General features: G+C 47.2%; 2 long non-coding RNA genes across 2 annotated transcripts; one reads left to right on the forward strand and one right to left on the reverse strand.

The window, feature by feature from the left end:
• Positions 1–1884: 1884 nt before the first annotated feature.
• LOC127668030 (uncharacterized) lies at positions 1885–12848 on the reverse strand. The gene is made up of 2 exons (XR_007973998.1): positions 12091–12848; positions 1885–2258 (listed from the first exon to the last, which is right to left on the reverse strand). It is a non-coding gene; the product is annotated as an uncharacterized LOC127668030 (long non-coding RNA).
• Positions 10373–14007, forward strand: LOC127668037 (uncharacterized). The gene is made up of 2 exons (XR_007974000.1): positions 10373–10466; positions 11866–14007. It is a non-coding gene; the product is annotated as an uncharacterized LOC127668037 (long non-coding RNA).
• Positions 14008–16857: the final 2850 nt, after the last annotated feature.

The raw sequence follows: 16857 nt of genomic DNA on the forward strand, positions 1-16857 counted from the left end.
GGTGGAAGGTGATACATGGTCTACCTCCCAGACTGACAAGGACATGGCATCAGAACCTTCTACCATGCTGCAGCCCTGCACAGAGGCCCTCCCTCCGGCAGCATGCAATATGGAGTAACATTGGTCAAGGCGGAGGAGTGCTCAACTCCATTCTAGAGTCAATCCCAGGAGTAGCTGGATACTTCCTATGGGTCCAAATTCTTAGTTATGTTCACAGAAGGTTTCTTACCCAGTGAAAATAATTAAAGCTGAGACAATTTTCTATGGAGTTGCAAGAGCTTTTGTGTGAAGGGGACAAATCTCTTCTTCCAGCCTGTTCTTCAGTTTCAGCGACCACCAAGAGCCTCCTTGACACTCTTGCTTTCTCCAGTAAACAGATGCCTCTGCACCGGCTGAGTTTACAGGTCATCATTCACAACGCCATATCACTAGGAGGTAGGTAATAGGTACACACAGGGAAACTGAGGTTGGAGATACGAAATGGTATGCCTAGTTTCCATCCCAGTGTCCATGCCCTATGATGGCATACAATAGCACAGAATGTCATTTCCAAGTCCTGTTAGAGAGACTGAACTAGAGAGGTGGCAACTCACCTAAGATTGGGACCCACTAGCTGTTAACTGAACCCAACCAAGACCACTATTCCCCTGTGGCAGCTTTTAAACGGGTCTACCAGTACTCTGTAATTCGTGATCAATCTATTCTCTGAGTTTGAGCTACCTGGAGTGACTCACTTCCGGCAGCAAGAATGGACAATACTGACTGGAATATCCATTACTGATATCTGAGATTGTCCCAGTGGATGCTCATGCAGGGTCTGTGAGTGCCTGGAAGATGGGGATCAGGTCACAATGTCTTCTTTTATTCCCAATACCATGTATTCTGCCCGGGTGCTCAACAGCTTCTTTGGTGAGGGAAGGGGAAAACAAACAAACAAACAAACAGCCCTGAGGAGGTGTTTCTCCAGAGATATTTGTGGATTTGATACATCACAGGTGACCAGGAGATGGACAGCAAACACCTGCCACCCTGGTGTCATGGAAGCAGGGAACCCTGTAATATCACCACCTGTCTATGCTGGGTTTCTGCTTCTTTAACAGCATGCTTGAGAGTCGGTTCTTTATAAAGAAAATAGTTTGGGACTGGAAAGCTGTTTCAGCCATTTAGAGTGATTGCTTCAGTGCTAGGGGACCTGAGTTCCAGGAGACTCAACACCCTTCTCTGACCTCCAAGAGCACATATACACATGTGGCAGGCACACACACACACACACACACACACTCCTAAAAGAAAGATTGTTTTCTTTTGCTCAGTGGTTAGGAGGTTGAGTATCCAAGATCAGGCCGATCCTGATCCTTCTGTCCCAGCTCAGGTAAAGCCCTCCCTTGGCTTTGTCACAGCACAACAGAGAAACAGAAGGAGCCAGAGAGCTAAGGCAAGTGTCACATTGGGAGACACTGGAGAAGCCTTCTTGGCTCTTATACAACTCACTCAGGCTCCCTGGAGACCAGAACTAATCCCTTGCAAAACCAAGTCCCTGGTGATGTAACTCCTCCCATTAGGTTCCACCCCTTAAAGGTACCACCACCTTTAAGCACCATAATACTTGGGTCAAGCCTCCAACATTTTGTTGCACAAACCCATCCAAACCGCAGGACCACCATCTTCGCAAGAAGATTCCAGATGTTCTTGCATCCACAGATGTTCAAGACCTCTGTATAAAGTGGCCTAGTGCTTTCCACCATGCTTGCACAGAGCCTACACAGTCCACCTGTAGACTTTAAATCATCTCTGGTTATGTGCATATTCCTAACACAAGGTAGATGCTACATGAATACTCGATGCTGTATATCACCCCCATAGATAGGAAAAGGTCAACATGTGTTTAGAATATACATAGCCTTTATTTCCCCCTGAATATTTTCTACCCATTGTTGGTTGGCTCTGTGGATGGTATGCTAGCTGCTTTTCTTATGGCTGTGACAAAATGCCTCCCAAAAGCAAGTAATGAAAGAAAGTTTTCTTCTGGTCCACACTTAGAGATAGAGTCCATCATGGTGGAAATGCAGTCAGGGGTATGAGATGGCTGGTCACGTTGTGTCCACAGTTGGGAAGCAGAGACAGATGAATCAGATGCTCGGCTGATTTCCCCCTTTGATTCAGACAGGGACCCCAGCTCATGGGAAGGAGCTGCCCACCTTCTGGGTGGGTCTCCCTCCCCTCGTCCACTTCTTGGAAAACTCTTATAGGACCATATCCTGTCGAGTTGAAAATGAAGGTATGTAAACCATCACAGATGTGGAGCCCACGGGTATGAAGAGCTGACTATTCTTCATAAATACTATAATGTAAAACAACTCAAAAGCAAAAGAATGTAGCAAAATCGTCTGTGTGGCAGTTTATAAAACTAGGTCAAGCAGGGGTGCTGTAGTCCTCCCTTGTTTCTTTCTGGATCATTCACCATGGCTGCCACAGGTTGCCATGTCGTGAAGACACTCTGCTGCCCTGTGTAGAGGTGCTTGTGGCATCTGAGGGCAGCCCAGACCCTCAGGGTAAACTTGGAGGCAGCCCCGTTAGGCACATGTCAACCTCCAGGTGCCGGGTGCCTCACTGAGAACTCCATCTGTGTGGGAGAGATGCTGAGCCAGCCCCCCAGCTGAGCACTGCCAAGATTCCAGATCCTCCAGAACCAGGTGAGAGGAGAGACATTGTTGTTTTAAGCTGCTAAGCTTGGGGAGTTATTTGCTATGCAAGAGCAGACAGCTAATAAGCCCATTCATTTCTCCATCTTCATTACACACTCCACCCACTCCAGGGAAAGTCTGTTCCACTGAGAAGGGAGAATGAGCTGGGGTTTCTGGGGTGCCTCCTCTCCTAGAGGATTACCCCAGATTTTTCTTCCTGCAAACAAACAGCTCTGAGGGTCACAGCCTCAAGCTAGTCTCTGTCTGTTTCTCTCTCTGTCTCTCTCTGTCTCTCTCTCTCTCTCTCTCTCTGTGTGTATATACTGTACTGTATGCATATGCACATGTTCATGTGTATGCACATGTGTGAAGACCAGAGGTCTGTGTGCACATGTGTGACAGCCAGAGTTCTGTACCCACCCTGAATTAAAGATGCATTATAGACACTTGTGACTATGGAGGTCTTTCTCCCACCACCCAAATAGGGTTTCTCTGCATATCCCTGGCTATCCTGTAATTTACTCTCTAAACCAGGCTGGCCTCAAACTCAGAGATTCGCCTATCTCTGCCTCCCAAGTGCTGAGATTAGAGTGGGGCCCTGTTTCCTATATGGCTTTTGACGTGAGTCCTGGGAATCTGAACTCACACTTGTGCAACAGGCACTTTTCTCACTGAGCCATATCACCCACCCTGCCTCCTAAAGATGTTTGCCACTCCAGAACCACAAGGTTCTCCACTGGCTGTAGTAAAACACAGAGGCCTACCATCTCTCTCACCACTGCCTAGGGCCAGCAACCTATCAATCCTGGTACTAAGAATCTGTTGAATCTCAGGTGTACATTATATATTCAAGGATAAATCATTTAAATATGTCTGAAATTTTCCCTTCAACTCTACAAAGGTGTTCTGAAAAAGAAAGGTTTTGTGGTCTTTTGAGTACAGGCCGTGCAGCTGGTGGGTCTTGGCTTCCAGGAGGGTCACTCTAACATCTTATGGACCTGAGCAGTTTCACCGTGAACAACACGGCTTAATCTGCTTAAACCTGAATTTTCCACGTTTATGCAGCCACATAGTTCTTTTGCCACGAATCCTCTATAAATAAATAGCCCTGGTTATAAGCAGCAGCCCTGTGTTTCGTGCCTCCAGGCCAGGGTCTGCCATTGAAGGCACAGTTGACCTCACCAATCTATGGTACCCGAGTGGTACAGGAGAAGGGCAGAGTGTAGGATGCAAAGGTGAAGAGTCAAGGAGAGGCTTAGGAAACAGACCCGTGCCAGCTGGAGAGATGACTCAGCAGTTAAGACAGTGGACATGTGGAGGGGGGGGGGGGGACTGTGGTCGCAGGATAGGACAGGATAGGATAGGACAGGATAGGACAGGATGGGACAGGATAGGATAGCATAGGACAGGATGGGGTTTGCTCTTCCGGAGGACTTCAGCACCCACAAGTCTGTTCAAACTATCTGTAACTCCAGTTCCAAGGGATCTGACAACATCCACAGGCATCAGGCAGACAGTGCTGTGCAAACATACCCGCAGGCATGTCACCCATACACTAGGTGTTGGAAGGAAGGAAGGAAGGAAGGAAGGAAGGAAGAAAGAAAGAAAGAAAGAAAGAAAGAAAGAAAGAAAGAAAGAAAGAAAGAAAGAAAGAAAGAAAGAAAGAAAGAAAGAAAGAAAGAAAGAAAGAAAGAAAGGAGGAAAAGAAAGGAGGAAAAGAAGGAAGGAAGGAAGGAAGGAAGAAAAAGAAAGAAAGGAAGGAATAAAGAAAGAAAGGAAGAAAAATAAAAGAGGAAGGGAAGAAAGAAAGAAAGAAAGAAAGAAAGAAAGAAAGAAAGAAAGAAAGAAAGAAAGAAAGAAAGAAAGAAAGAAAAGAGGAAAGGAAGGAAGGAAGGGAAGGAAGGAAGGAAGGAAGGAAGGAAGGAAGGAAGGAAGGAAGGAAGGAAGGAAAAACAAGAAAGAAAAGAGATTTCTAGAGGGCATGGAAAGGAATCTCCAAAGAGCATCATCAGTCTCTTGTGAGTGTGTGTGTGTGTGTGTGTGTGTGTGTACTGTACTGTATGTATATATACATGTTCATGTGTATGCATATGTGTGAAGGCCAGAGGTCTGTATCCCCCCCATATTAAAGATACATTATAGACACTCGTGACCATGTATGTCCCCCAACCCCACCCCAGGATAGGGTTTCTCTGCATATATCCCTGGCTATCCTGTAACTTACTCTATAAACCAGGCTGGCCTCGAACTCAGAGGTTTGTCTCTCTCTGCTTCCCATCAGCCACTTGGGTGTCCCCACAAGCAAGCCTGTCATTCATCCAGCCTTTCACTCTTACCTCTTCATGTATTTGCCATCTACTGAGCCTAGGAGCCAATCCTAAATCAAACACATCGCCCATCTTTAGGGAGAAAGATCCATAGCCAGGCACTGACGTCAGCATGGGCCACGAAAGTGGTGCGAGCCACGGCCACGGCCAGCTGAAAGGAGGTCCTGTAAGTCACAAAGCAATGCAATGGGGGACAGGCTCAAAAAGTTGAGCAGGACCGGAAATGGTGGTGCACACTCTAAGCCCAACACTCAGGAGGCAGAGGCAGGTAGATCTCTGTGAGTTTGAGGCCAGTCTGGTCTACATAGTGAGTTCCAGGATAGCTAGGGCTACATGGTGAGACCCCGTCTCCAAAGAAAAGAGCTGTGTAGGACACTGCTAGGAGGCTGAACATGAAGTCCCTGCCTACCCTGTGCCCTGCTGGGAGAACCAGACTCTCTTCACGTAATATGGGGCCTTCTGGGTTTAACAGCTCAGGAAGCAGAACAGAAAGAGGAGTGTGGGTTATGATAAGATAGTAGTGGTGAGCTGGGCATGGGGGGGTGGGGGCAGGGGTGGGGCTCCACATCAGCAGCTGCTGCCTTGACTGAGAAGCTAGCTCTTCCTAGATCTAAAACCACTGCACAGCTTCTCCGCTAATGGAAGCTTCCTTCGAGAGACCCTGGCAAGCCCCAGGCCCTCTCTCAGGGGCACAGAAGTCTGACTGTTCATTATACAAAATTCTAGCCAGGTAGTGGTGGCACACGCCTGTAATCCCAGCACTCTGGGAGGCAGAGGCAGGCGGATTTCTGAGTTCGAGGCCAGCCTGGTCTACAGAGTGAGTTCCAGGACAGCCAGGGCTACACAGAGAAAGCCTGTCTCAAAAAAAAAAAAAATTATACAAAATTCTTAACAGGAATCCTCACCCCCACTGTGGTATTAGCAGGTGAAGCCTCTGGGAGCAGAATAGCACCCTTAAGAAACAGGATCTGGGGAGGGGGTTGGGTGAGTCAAAGGACTGCTACGGAAGCACGAGAATTTGAATTGGAATCTCTAGCATGTAAAAATCTGGAGATGTAGTGAAGGCTTGTAGTGAAGGCATCCCAGCACCCCACGGGGTGGTAGGAGGTGGAAACAGGAGAATACCTGGATGCTTTCAGGCCGGCTAGCCTGGCTATGCAGCAGTTGAGGACAAAGAGACAACAGATCTGGAAATACAACTAAAAATGTCCTCCTTTCTGACCAAGTGACACAGTGGTGGAGCACTATGGAGGAACTACTGGGAAGAAAATCCATCTGCGGTATTAACATGTAGCGAACACCGTGTGCTACAGTGCCATCCTACCAGGCAAGATGGATGACGTGGAGAGGAAGGTTAGGGAGAGGAAGGTTAGGGCGTAAGCAACAACTCTCTGGTTAGATTTGAAGCCAGCTCCACAGGATGAAATTCATGGTTGGTACTATAAGTCTAGCCAAAAGCCCACTGCTCTGAGGTCAGAGGCCCAAGAGGAGAACCGACTATCCATACTGTTGCCTTTTGAGATGGGACTGTTACAAAATTGCTTCCTATATAGTAAGTTTATACTCGTGGATCTGTTCTGCCTTCCCTCAACCTTAGCCAAAGAAGCTTCTCTTTGCTCTGGTCACGAGTTAATGCAAAAACTCATAACTGGTTAAAGTGTTAATAATAAGTGACTACTTAATGTTTACCCTTAAATGAGACACATCTGCATGAACTGCCTACCGAGGCTCAGGGGACTTTGTGAAAGAAGAAGCAAAAGGAATCTAAGAACTAACAGATGGGGAGATATGCTGTGAAAAGCTGTCTTCTCGACATGGCGTGGCACATGTACCCATGAGCTCACTGCCATGATAGCTATCTGCACACAATCAGTCAACTCAGTGTGTGTGTCTGTGTGTGTGTGTGTGTGTGTGTCTGTGTGTGTCTGTGTCTGTGTGTGTATGTATCTGTGTGTCTGCATGTGTATCTCTGTGTATATATGTACCTGTGTGTCAGTATGTGTCTGTGTGTATGTGCCTGTGTATATTTCTTATGTAGGTAATTGTGTGTGTCTGTATGTTGTGTCTATGTGTTTCTCTGTGTCTGTATGTAGGTCTGTATGTATGTATATGTGTCTGTATGTGTGTATCTCTGTGTTTATATGTGTCTGTGTGTCTGTGTGTATATCTCTGTGTATGTATGTGTCTGTGTGTGTATCTGTGTGCATCCCAGCATGTATGTGTGTGTATGTCTGTGTCTGTGTATGTATTTCTGTGTATATGTATCTGTGTGTGTGTGTGTCTGTGTGTGTGTGGGGGGTGCCTATGTATATTTCTGTGTATGTAAGTGACTATGTTTGTCTGTATCTATGTGTTTCTCTGTGCCTGTTTGTGGGTCTGTCTGTATGTATATGTGTCTGTATGTGTGTATCTCTGTGTGTGTATGTCTGTACGTACGTGTGCCTATGTGTCTGTGTGGTGTGTGTGTGTGTGTGTGTGTGTAAAAAGAGTGAGTGAGAAAGAGCACCTTCAGGAGGGAAGGGAATGTTGGGAGTAACTTCATAGAAGTAGGAGAGAAGGGAAGACCCAGGAGTGGGTCTGATCAAGATACATTGTTTATGTGTACAAATTTTCAAAGGATAAAAGATATTCTTTATAGAGACAGGGAGAGGAGAAATTTTTTTCAAATACGGTACAAAGTGAAAACCTACATTTGTGATTTTCCTCTGACTTCCCCAGGCATGTCCTGCCATGCGCTGTATGTATTCACATGCACACAGGCACATGTGCACATGTGCTCACACACACACACACACACACACACACACACACACACACTCTGAGAACAATAAAAAAGTGGAGAGACCCCCTCAGCCCTTCCACCATCTGTGGACTCCGAGACAAGCACCATCTACAAAACAGGAAGCCTGCAGTAGAACCATCGCTCGCCCTTACCTCTGGCTTACACCCCAGCCCCCAGCAGTGTGCACGTTAAATCCGGCTGTTTATATGTTAAGCTGGGATCTGGGATAGTCTGTGGGGAAAGCGGCAATTAACCAAGACACGGGTATGTGCTCTTCCTACCTCTGGCCGCAGAGGTGTACATGACACACACACACACACACACACACACACACACACACACACACACACACACACGGCCTTCTTCCTCTGCTTCTCCAGCCCTCTCCTCCCAGCAACTCTTTCATCATCCACCCTCCGCCCTCCCCTGGAGCCAATCCCCATGTGACGTGATCAGGCACTGACTCCTTTTCCTGACCAGACTCATACTGACTCAGGGAACAGAGCACAGAGCTGGGTCTCTGTGGCGGGCTCGCTCCTCTCCTCTTTGAGCCTGCCTGCAGGGATGAACCCATTGACCGTGGGAAATGAAGCCCTGGATGGTCCTTTGATTATTACCTGCAGTTGCTCAGGCAGAGGCACCAGCAAAGGCGAGGCTTCAGGACAGGAAGTTGCCACTGTATTTAAATGTTATGGTAAAGCTGGTGTCTGTGAAGACTGTGTGGGCGACTTCTGACTTCCCTCTAAGAAACTGGGAAGGTAAGATAAAGAGAGCAAAGACCAAAGCAGCAGCAACAACACAGTGAGGAAGGGAAGAAGAGGGGGAAACAATACAGCAACAATACAGTGAGGAGGGGAGAAGAGGGGGAAAGGAAGAAAAGCAAACAGGGGGACCACTGTAAAGTTAGAAACTTGTGTTTAAAGATTTATTAATAGAGTAAAAGTTGAGGCTGGGGAGAAGGCTTGGAGGCAAAGTGCCTGCTCTGGGTGAGGAACTCAGTTTAGTTCCTCAGCCCACATACAAGTCCAGGGCTGGTGGCTGTGTACATAACACTGGCGCAGATGTCAGAGTCAGAACTAGATAGAGCCCATGGGCTTGCTGGGAAGTCAGTCCATCTGAAAAGGTGAATTACAGGCAAGTGAGAGAAGCCATCTCAAAAAGCAAGGTAAAGAGCTACAGAGAAAGACACCTAACATTGACCTCTGGCCTCCATATGGCATGCACCATATACATCAAGAAAGGGGGGAAGGAGGAAGGAAGGAAGGAAGGAAGGAAGGAAGGAAGGAAGGAAGGAAGGAAGGAAGGATAGAGAGAGAGAAAGAAGAGAAAGGAAGACATGCACACATGTATAACTGGGGAGGGATATTTACAAAACACATATCCAATATAAAGGGCTGATGTCTACAATATGTAAAGAAGTCTTTGGAATCAATAAGAAGATTGTAGAAAAGCTGAGGACACAGTTCAGTGGTAAAGCACTCACTTGGCATAAATGAAGTCTTGGGTTTGGGTCCAGAACTATAAAAGGGAGTGGGGAAGCAAATACTTCAACAGAAAAAGAAAACATTAAGGCCTTCTGTGGAAACTTCATGAAAGAACATCTCTAAAAGGCTGACAAATCTGATAGGGAACTCAGCCCCATTTCTTCCTTTTTTTTTTAAAGATTTATTTTTTAAGATATATGAGTACACTGTAGCTGTCTTCAGACACACCAGAAGAAGGCATCAGGTCTTATTATAGATGGTTGTGAGCCACCATGTGGTTTCTGGTAATTGAACTCAGGAGCTTTGGAAGAGCAGTTGGTGCTCTTAACCGCTGAGCCATCTCTCCAGCCCCCTCAACCCTATTTCTTCAAGGAAGAATTTAAACTACAGTGCATCATAATGAGGCCATCTCATCCACAACACTTCATGAGAAGAGAGTCAGGCAAAGGCTCATGCTGGCAAGGATATGGAGAGACTAGAGCACTGCTCTCAAGAATGTAAACTGGTGTAGATCTTCGGGAAACAATCTTCAGCTGTCCAAAAGTTCAGGGACTTGACCAGCAATTTTGCTTCTAGGTGTACATCCAAAATGGACGAGAAAAAACCTACCTACACAGCTAATACTCACAGCAGCATTATTTATAAAAGCTCCAAAGTAGAAACAACCCAGAGGCCTCTCAAGTGATGACTGGATAAACAAAGTGTGCGTCGACATAGGGATACGTGTCCATATTTGAATGGGGAATAAAGGAGACTTGTCATTGAAAGAAGCCAGTCACAGAAGACCATATATTACCTGATTCCAGACATATAAACGCCTCTGAAGAGAAAAATTCTTATGAGATACAGAGTAGATCTGTAGTAGTCCAGCACTGGGGTTAAGGAGGATGTGGATGTTCTAGCCAAAGGTTATGTGTTTCTTTGGGGGCTTGTAATGATTTGTATATGCTCAGCCCAGGGAATAGCACTATTCCAGAAGGTGTGGCCCTTCCAGTAGGTGTGGCCTTGTTGGAGTAGGTGTGTCTCTGTGGGTGTGGGCTTTAAGACCCTCATCCTAGCTGCCTGGAATGGAGTCTTCCACTAGCAGCCTTCAGATGAAGATGTAGAACTCTCAGCTCCTCCTGTACCATGCCTGCCTGGATGCTGCCATCTCCCCACCTTGATGATACTGGACTGAACCTCTAAACCTGTAAGCCAGCCCCAGTTAAATGTTGTCCTTATAAGAGTTGCCTTGGTCATGGTGTCTGTTCATAGCAGTAAAACCCTAAGACAGGGCTCAGTGACTGGTGACGGTCACCCAGCTCTGTCAGAATTTTTAAATAGACTGAATATTCTTAGATGGACAAATTGTATATCAACAAAGCTGATAACCAAAAACAGAAGGAAGAGAAGATAGGAGAAGGGGAAGAGGAGGGGAAGAAATAAGGAAAAGAGATAGAGACGGAAAAGAGAAAGGGAAGAGGAGAGGCCTTCACTGTGACATCGCTATCACCCAGCACAGCCACTGGAGTAAGAGGATAAATCCTAAGCTTCGTGGGGGGGGAAGCAAAACCAGAACCCACACACTGCTAAAGCGGGCCACTAGACACCATCACTCTAAGGAACAGACTTGTCACTAAAGCTGAATATATAAAACTGTGGCCCAGCAATTCCTCTCATAGAGCCTACATACTCTACATTCACTGAAAGACACCCCAGGATGACCACAGCATTGCTTTAATAGCCAAACACTAGGAATTACCTAAGTATCTACCAATAATAATAGAGTAGACAAATATTTGTATCTTTAGAAATTGAACCTTAGGGCTGGAGAGATGGCTCAGCGGTTAAGAGCACTGACTGCTCTTCCAGATGTCCTGAGTTCAATTCCCAGCAACCACATGGTGGCTCACAGCCATCTGTGATGAGATCTGATGCCCTTTTCTGGTGTGTCTGAAGACAACAACAGTGTACACATATACATAAAATAAATAAATCTTACAAAAGAAAAAAGAAATTGAACCTTAGAAGGAATGAGCGTGAACGTTTAACTCCACATACACAAGTATTGAGTGAAAGAAGCCACGCCTACCTTTGAGAGCATTCATCCGAAGTGCAGTAGGGCTCAGGGAAAACTCTAAAGTGAGTATGCGCATCAATGGGTGCTGTGGCACTGCTGTGTGTCTGGCTATGACTTTGTGATTCATGTACAGATGTTCTGTAGGACCTGTGTGGGGTTGAGCCCAGAACCACCGAGGAAACCAAAACCCCCAGAAGCCCCTGGGTAGTATATAACTTTTATATATTCTCCTATACATATAACTCTCCTAACATAACTTTTGCACACTCTCCTTTGTACTGAAGATAATCTCTAGGAGAAGTAGTTACAGTGCAGCTACTTTGGGAATAGTGTGGTGGGGACCCTTTTAGGGAATAGCAGTAAGAAAAGATCTTTTATAGATAGATGGTTAGTTTGTAATCGTGTGTGTGTGTGTATGTGTGTGTGTGTGTGTGTGTGTGTTCGTGAGTGTGTGTGCAGGTATATGTAGATACCAGATGTCAATATGAGGGTCTTCCTGCATCTATCTCCATCTTCATTTTTGAGGCAGAGTCTCTCACTCAACCCAGAGCTCACCAGTCCAGCATGCATCGATTCTCTCAGCTCCCAACTACGGATGTGACTAGCTGCCTCAGGTTCCTGCTGTCCTGACTTCTCTCTACCCTGGAACTGGAGGTTTCTTCTTTGAAGTTGCCTCTGGCAGGGCAACTCATCACTGCAACGGGAAAGAAACCAGGACAGCTGGGTATCTGGCTGCAGAAGTGAAAACACGCACCTGTCTCGAGGCCTCAGGACCAGTGATAGCTCTGCCAGCCTGCAGGTGCGGCTTCTTGGCTTGCTTCACGGGCGATGAACTCCTTTCCCCCTGAAATCGTTATTATTATTACTATTATTGTTTACGAGAGCCATCCTGCCAGGAGAAACAACTGCAAGAAGAGAACTGGATTTCCCAGTTCCAGAGGCTGGGCGTCGGCAGAATCCAAGGTGAGGCTGGTTCCTGCTGTGGCGGCTCTGTGTCCGAGGCTGCCTTTTCCCACTGCGGGCTCCTGGCTTTTCCCTCTGGGATGTCCTTGGTGTCCCTACTCTCAAGTACACCGGTCACACCGGACCACTGTCTATTTTTGTGATCTCATCTTAACTTGGTGATCCCTTACAATCATGTTGAGGAGTCCTGCGGGGTTGGGGCTTCAATGTGTGGGTGGCGGCAGTGGGGCGGGGCATACTCTAGGTGGAGCAGCCTGCTTGACTTCTGTTGGTGGAAATACTGGCTACGCAGGGGAGCAGGGGCCCAGGTGCAGCCATCAAAGGAAGGGTGGTAGGGAGAGAGACAGAGAAGCAGACATCGGACGATTGGGTAAGATGGCCTCGTGCTGGGACTGAGCATGGAGAAGGCACTGGAGGTTTCAAGAGCCATTTTGACTGGGACTGTCATCTCCAGGGACAAGTTGTGGTCAGTGAAGCTGAAGAAGGGGCTTTGTCAGAGGCAGCACCAGTAAAGCAGCCTCCCTGGTGATGGTGACTGCTCAGGCCCAGGCCCTGGCCCCTGGTTAGGGATTGCTGAGGTGAAACAGCGTTAGTGTCAGTGTGCAGGCATGTCAGAGCTGCATGGGGTGGGGTGGGGATGGATATCTGTTGTCCAGTGACTGCTGGCCTTCAAGCTGTGGCACTGTAGAGCCACAGCTCTAGGAATCCACGGCTACATGCACGTAGAGACGGCGAGTCTGGCTTCGGTCTCTTCACATACAGAGACGTCTTCATTCCTCAGCTAATAAAGCACCAGTGGCCTGATGCATGCGGGCCAGGAGCAAGGCTGCAGTAGAGCCTGCTTTCCTTTGGTCTCTCCGCCAGGGTCATCCTCTGAAGCAGACACACAGCCTGATAAACTCAGCTTTAGGAAGGCACAATGGGCTGGCCCGGTGGCCCCTAGCTGAGGTATCAGGGATTCTGGGGTAGTAAGGGCAGATGCTAAGCTGAATCTGCAGGCGCAAGGAGTTCTGGAGAATAAGGATGGAGGAATGGGGAAACCCCCAGCTCGTTCCAAATCCCCCATAGGGCCCCAAGGCTGCCGATTCTCCTTCCTGAACAATCTGTCAAAGGCTTTGCAGCTCCAGAGGAGGTCACAGGGCTCAGAAAACAGCAGTGAAGAGGAAGAAGGGGCTAGCCTGGGGTAGAGGGGAGAGCTCTGGTGGGGACAAGTCTCCTGTTGAGTTTTCAAACTGCCTCTGGAGGCTTCCTTGAAATCCTCCCCAGGGGGAGGGAAGTATGATGGAGAACAGGACCTGCTCTTTGCCAGCTGCCCAGCTCCAGGGACGCCAGCAAGGCTTTGCCTAAGGAAGAAGTTCTGCAGGAGGAAGATGGAGATGACAAGTCTACGGATGGGCTCTTTGTCCTCTGCGTGCCTTCTTAGACCTGGACAACCCTGAGAAGCAGGGAGAGAACTGTGGGATGTGGCTGTCTGGGCGGCATTAACTCTCTAAACTGGATGAACACTGTGAAAAGGTTGCACTGTGGTTCAAGCTCTTGGGCATCAGACACAAGTCAACAAAGTCATCCTGCCCCACACTGGCAGCCATCCTGTAGACGCCACACTCACACAGTGCTGACTTTGGAAAGACACACTTGGGTGCCCTTTTTGCCAAATAAGTCAGTTTCTGTATGAGTATATAAACACATATAAATATGTACATATCTATGTTGTCTGTGTGCATGTGTTGAATGTGGGTATAGCCACACATTAATATCACCTGCTGGGGTCAGATGCAGACTTAGGAATACATTTCTGAGGCAGGAAAAAAAGGTAGGGAAGTTGAGGGTGTAGGGGAAAGGAAAGGAACCCCTCCCTCCAGAGTCTACTTGGAGTCTTCTACCTGCTAGGAGTTCAAAAATTCAATACAACTAATAATACATGTTGATATAAGATTATCTCCATAGAGACAATATCCCTTTTATGTAGAGAGGTTTCAAAAAAACATTTTAATAGTAACAGATGCTTAAGGACTAAGAGTGTATGTCTTCAAGTGTGACTGTCTTCTTTCCCAGATATTAGCCTACAATTTCTGGGAATCTACAAGCAGGCGTGAAAACAGTAAAAATGTCTTAGCTCCCTTGTGCAAACCTCATGACCTGTGGTTTTCCCTGATCAGCCTGGAATCACACCCAGTGTATCTCAGAAACTACCCTGTGATCTCGCTGAAAAACAACAACAAAAAAAGAGTCACTTAGAAACCCTTTCAACAATGTAACTTCAAAGGCCACCAAAATGTGACTGTTGGACAGCCCACACTTGGGCGCATGCTATTCTTTCCCTAACCCTGCTTTGTCCATGAGATCTCAGAGGGGGCTTCCACAGAGGGGATCAGCCTGATTGTTAACATCCTATCCTAAACTGCTAAACTCTTGACAACAACCCTGGGGTAGGATGTGACAATAGGATTGACATCCTATCAGCAGCCACGTGTTCACTAATCTACTAAACCCAGAGACTCTCCCCTCTACAGTTTATAAGCATAAGGAATTGCATTTGTTCTTCCGGATGCTGTAAGACCTCCTCTCCAGCTTCCCCCCACAGCTTCATTAAAGGAGCCGATCGCCTGAAATCCCACAAAGCATATCTCTCTACCACACCTGAAGAAAATCCTCATTATTTCAAAACATTCTCAACTAATGCCCGTGTTTAAATCCTTTCTTAATAAATTAAAACTCGGGTATGGAGAGATGGCTCAGCCAAGAGCACTGGCTGCATGGTCTTCCAGAGGACCCGAGTTCAATTCCCAGCACCCACATGGCAGCTCAAAACTGTAATTCCAGTTCCAGGGACTCTAACACCCTCACACAGACATACATTCAGGCAAAACACCATGCACATGAAATTAAAATAAGTAAACTATTAAAAATAAAAATAAACTGAAACCTTCATATCTATCCTGCAGTTCTTTTCTGGGATGCTGTCAAGAATCTTGGTGTCACTTGAGTAAAGATCTCTGAAAAGAACTCAAGCTAAGGCTTGGAGATGGCTCAGTGGGTAAGAGTCATTTGCTCTGCAAACGAGAACCTGGGTTTGAACCCAGGGTCCCCACATTGAAAAGTAGGCAAATCTATGAGTGCTTATAAGGCCCACACTGGGGGTGGGGGGTGAAGACAGGAAGAGCCTAAACACCCTAGTCAGCATACCTAATAGACAAAAAAGGAGGGCTTCTTGTTCATTGAGAGACCCTACCTCAAGGCAATAAGGCCAAAAAAAAAAAAAAAGATAGAAGAACACATAAAATTCTGTTTGGGCCTCACATACATCCACATGGTACATGCACCCATACACTCACGTGAATGTGCCCTCCCTACTTCTGCCCCCACTAAAGTGCTCACAGATGCATGGAGCTGTTTCCTGCTGCTGCTGCTCAGATCTCCACATTGAGATGTGACCAGATGTCTCGTGTTCAATGGACCCAAGACAGGCCAACCAGATGTCCTATGAGAAATGCAGATCTGTTCTAGGAGTTCCTAACCATTTTGCAACATTGTAATCTTGAGGACTCTTGGGACAGCCATTTCTTTTTCTTTTTTTTTTTAAATTGGATATTTTATTTATTTACATTTCAAACGTTATCCCCTTTCCCTGTTTCCTCTCCGCAAACCCTCTATTCTATCCCGCCTCCTGCTTCTGTGAGGGGGCTCACCCACCCACTCCCACCTCCCTGCCCTGGCATTCCCTACACTGGGGATGGGGGGGCATCGAGCCTTCACAGGACCAAGGACCTCTCCTCCCATTGATGCCAGATAAGGCCATCCTCTGTTACAAATGCGGATGGACCCATGGGTCCCTCCATGCATACTCTTTGGTTGGTGGTTTAGTCCCTGCTAACACACCATATGAAGCTCAAGAAGAAGGAAGACTAAGGTGTGGATGTTTCAGTCTTTCTTAGAGGGGGGAATCAAAATACTCAACAGGAGGAAGAGAGTGGGAGGGACATGGGAGGAAGAGAGGAGGGGGAAGGGGAGAAAGGGGAGCAGAATCAGGTATGGGAGGAGACAAGGATGATAATACAGAGGGTCAGAAAATCGAACAGAGGTGTGTAGCAATGGGGGGTGGGGAACTGGGGGTAGCCACCAGAAAGTCCCAGATGCCAGGAAAGCAAGAGGCTCCCAGGACCCAGTGGAGATGACATTAGCTGAAATACCCAACCCAGGGGAGGGAGAACCTGCAGAGACCTTATCCAGAGGTTAGGCAAGGCCCCTGTTTGGGGGATGGGGCCACCCACTCATCTCCAAAATTTTAACCTAGAATTTCTCTTGTCAAAAGGAAATACAGGGGCAAAGAGTGGAACAGAGACTGAAGGAAAGGCCATCCAGAGACTGCCCCACCTGGGGATCCATCCCAAATACAGACAGCAAACCCAAACACTATTGTGGATGCCAAAAGTGCTTGCTGACAGGAGCCTGATATAGCTGTCTCCTGAGAGGCTCTGCCTGAGCCTGACAAATACAGAGGCAGATGCTTGCAGTTAACCATCGGACTGAGCACAGGGTCCCCGATGGAGGAGTTAGG

Source organism: Apodemus sylvaticus, chromosome 1 (genome assembly GCF_947179515.1).
Source record: "Apodemus sylvaticus chromosome 1, mApoSyl1.1, whole genome shotgun sequence".
In the NCBI taxonomy this organism is placed as follows: Eukaryota; Metazoa; Chordata; class Mammalia; order Rodentia; family Muridae; genus Apodemus; species Apodemus sylvaticus.